Source organism: Rhinolophus sinicus, chromosome 11 (assembly GCF_057876585.1).
Source record: "Rhinolophus sinicus isolate RSI-liver-muscle chromosome 11, RSI-T2T, whole genome shotgun sequence".
NCBI classification, from domain to species: Eukaryota; Metazoa; Chordata; class Mammalia; order Chiroptera; family Rhinolophidae; genus Rhinolophus; species Rhinolophus sinicus.
In genome coordinates, this window is record NC_142511.1 from 22996446 (window position 1) to 23000791 (window position 4346).

The window sequence follows — 4346 nt, forward strand, 5'->3', positions numbered from 1 at the left end:
TGCTCTACTCAGCATCTCAAAGGTTGTCTGTCCCAAGCTCTTTCCCATGGCAGTTGTCCATTAACATCTGAGGGATGAATGAGGGCCCCTTATTCCTGATTTTGTCACTCAGGTTCCTCTCCTGTGGGTTTAAAATGTTAAAAGGGTGAGGGGAGACTTTTATAAACTGCAGATCAGCTGCTTCTGGGTTCCACTCCCCAGGCAAGGGATGAGTGAGGGGACAGGGCGACCTCTTCAGGTCTTGCCAGAGGACTGGGGCTGCCCCTGTGTTTTCACACCAGGATGCTGCTCGTGGCGGAAGTCAGTGTTATTTGGTGAGAATGCAGAATCCTGACCCCCAACCCCGGTTTATTGAATTAGAATGGGGGAGAGGCGACAGCGCCCAGAAATCTTCATTCTTAGCCAGCACCCCAGTCAATTCTCTTTTTTGAGGGGGGGAAGAGGAACAGGACTTTTTTATTGGGGAATGGTGTGTACTTCCAGGATTTTTTTCCAAGTCAAGTTGTCCTTTCAATTGTAGTTGTGGAGGGCGCAGCTCAGCTCCGGGTCCAGTTGCCGTTGTTAGTTGCAGGGGGCGGGGCCCACCATCCCTTGCAGGAGTCGAGGAATTAAACTGGCAACCTTGTGGTTGAGAGCCCACTGGCCCATGTGGGAATCGAACCGGCAGCCTTTGGCATTAGGAGCATGGAGCTCTTAACAGCCTGAGCCACCGGGCCGGCCCACCCGTCCATTCTGATGCATCTGAATGTTTGAGAAATCCTGCTGTACAGCATGGACTTTGAAGTGGGGTTTGGGGTTGAAATCCCAGCTCTGCTACGAAGTAGCTGTGTGGACTGAAACTAATTCCTAACCTCTGTGAGACTCAGTTTCCTCATCTATAAGAAATGGGGTACTATACCTGCCTGTTGGTCTTGCTGTGGATTAAATCAAACCATGAGAAAACTGATGCACCTGGCACTTAGGAACTGCTCTGGGAGCACACCCAGCTAGTGGTGAAGAGGGATGCACAGATAAATGCCTTCCCTGGGAGGGAAGAGCTGGGAATTGAGAACATTGAATATTACCCCATGGCAAACACTGAGCTGCTTTATAACTGTTCTGACCTTGCATTTCCTCTGGGGACAGCTCAATGAAGCTTTTTCAAGATGACTAGGTCTGTTCCCATCCTCGGGTGTGAGCCTTTTCAAGTTGGGGTCAGGTGTTGTAAATAAAATACCATTCTATTTTAGCTTGATATCCCCTAGCCAAACCTTCTCCCTCCCACCCCCCATTTCCCCTCCACCTTACATCGCCAAACCCCTCAAGCTGAAGAGCAAGGAAGGCCCTCTTGGCAAACTACATCTGCCAATGTTCCTGGGACCCTTAGCCTTGTAGCTGCTGCCGGGAGTGGGGAGTCTCCAAGTCCTTCCTTCCCTCGGCTCCCCCAGTCTGGCCAATCCAAGGAAATGCCGAAGCTTTTGAAAAGCTTCAGCCATTCATAACAGTTCAGTTCCTTCCGGAAACGTTCCCCAGCTCTGCTGCAAGCCTGCCAGGCGAATTGGTGACGTCCCGCTCTCAGCCTACACAATGGGCAAGGTAGAACAATGCTGAGTAGGAAAAACGCCCGCGCCTGTCCATAGGCTCACATCCTCGTGGGACCCCACCCCGTGGCTCCCAGAGCTGGAGAGTGGGGAGGAGCAGCTGTGGATGAAGGGAAGGGGAGGAGTGGGAGCCCAACCAAATATCCCCAGCTTGGCTGCATTCTGAACCAGCTGGGAGAGGCAGATTAGAAGTCAGATCTGCTTATTCTGGCTCCTCTGCCAGCCCCAGGGCCACCGCTCAACAGCCATGACACTGGAACAGATGAAAACCTGAGCTGGCAAACAAAGCAGTTCAGAGGGCAGTGAGGCAGGTAGGCCTATCTGGTGGGAGGCCTGGCTTTGTCACTTAACTGACAAAGTGCAAGGTTTTCAACCTCCTAGGGCCTCAGTTTCCGTATCCACGAATAGTGTAATTGTACCTGCCCTGTCTATCTCACAGGGTGTTTTCAGAGCAAAATGGGCTACTGTGCTTGGAAATGCCTCAATAATTATAAAGGAATTACTTGGTCACCAACTGGTGTCATTATCCTAGCAAAGTAGTTGGGGGGGTTGGGTAGCCCACGTGGGGGAGATCACACTCAAGAGGGCATGGTAGTTTACAACCTAAACCCAAGGAAGGGACCTCATAGACGTTGCAAAACCTGAGTGTAGACTACAGGATATTAGAATTTCTAGATTGTCAGGCTTGGGGGTAAGGGATATTTAAAATCTGCATTTTAAATACGCTTACTTAGAACATTTCCATACTAAACCATTTTTACTTAGGCTGTGTATTTTGGGGTGATGTAGGTTCTGAGGGACTAAGACCCCCATGAACCCCTTGCATCAGCATTGGTGTAGGCCTACTTGGTGCCAACAGAACTGAGCCCACAGAGCGTTCATATGGTTGATCAAGAAAGGCTTCCTGGAGGAGAGTTTGAGGGATGCTTGAAAGAAGAAAGGGAAACGGTTCATACCAGACACTGCATGGGAACAGACAGGCTGGTGTAAAATTGGGGGCAGGGAGGATACTCTGAGGGCATCTGGGGCCACTCTTTCTTGTAGAGACAGAAGTACTGAGTCTCAGCAAGGGGAAGGCACCTGCCCAACGCCCAGTAAGTCTGACTGAGCTGGAGCTAGAAGGTGGATGGGTTAGTCCGGGCAGAGGAACATGGACAGATGGAAGAGCAAAGGCAAGAGGGAGAAGGCACATTTGGGGAAAGGTGGGTCCTTGGTTTAGTGGAAGAGTGCAGTGTGCAGGGGGTGGTCAGACACAGGCTGGAGAAAGAAGGGGTCAGGGCTGGGCACAGGGGCCATGGGCACCTTGCTAGGGAGCGGCACAGCCCCTGAGAGATGACAGTGAGACAGTCAATGGGACATCCTGAAGCCCCTTGCAGCCCAGGGCCATATTCTTTTGAGGACCCTGGGGGTAAAGATGGGAAAAGTGTGGGGGGAGTAAAGTTTGGAAACACCCAGAAATAAGACCATGTGACTATAAATGGACACTCACATCTAAAGAGATCTGAGCCCAAGGCAGAGAGGAAGGGAAGGGAGGGACTGGGTGGGGAAGGGTAGGTTCTAGCAGGTTCCTAATGTATCAGATGTTTCATTTTTGTGGTTAATCCATTTCATTCACAACTATGAACTGAGCCTAGAGGGTAGAGGTCCAAACTCACTCTCTGAGGCTTGCAAGACTAATGAACGGAGGGGATGAGGAAGGGGAGGGGAGGTAGGCATAAAGAGCTGCCCCCTGGGGGCAGCTGCTCACACCCTCTGGGATTATGGCTGGGCATCTGTGAAATACAGATAACAGAACCCACTTCAAAGCCATTATTTCTGCAATCAGCTTATCTATCCCTGACCAGACTGTGAGTTCCTTGAGGAGAGAGCACTGTTTACTTATTTCTGAATCTTTAGTGTTTCACACAGTGGTTTGGGCCAAGATTTTTAATGTCTGTCAAATTAAAACAAATTTTTAAAAATTTAGATAATGTTTCTTAAGCTCACAGTACTTTGCTTAACACATATATGTTAGGATAAGGGACATCAGAATTCTGAACTCTGGTGGCAGTTTGGGAAGACGGGTGGCTCCCCACAGACAGGGTGTTTTTCACTCCTGTGCCCCCATACAAACCTTCCCCTCCAGTGAGTGACGCCTGCTTGCACCCTCGACAGATGACATAACAAGCACTTATGTGGTGCCTTCAATGTGGGCAATAAATTCTGCGAGCTTTTCAAGTGTTACCTCCACACTAATATCAACTTAATCTCTACACTAATCCTATGACCACCTCATTTTACAGAAGGGTAAAGTGAGGCACAGAGCAGCATGTTATATGGTCCCACAGCCAGGCAGTGGTGAAGCCAGGATTGCAGCCTAGGCAGCCTGCAACTAGAGCTTTGCTCTTGACCCCCACACTGTACTGCCTCTATTGCTTATGGGATCCCCACCATCCCCCTCCCCTGGAACTGTGAAGCGGGGCAGCCAGTTCCATTGCCAAGTGCAGCACTCGGCTAGAGGTGTAGGTCACAGGTGGCTGAAGGTAACCTTGCACCTGCCCACTGCAGAAAACAGTACTGGGCCCTAACCCCTGGGCTTATCCCCTCAGGCACCAACCAACCTGGGCCAAGGCCTGAAACGGAGCTTGGAGTCCCAGGTTTCCTCCACGCCCACCCTAACACCCAGAGTTGACTTCTGGCCCTAAATGCAGCAGCATCCAGAATACAACATGGAGGGTGCAGGGCACCCCTCCCGCGGCCCAGGTGGGTTCAGAGACACACACAAAC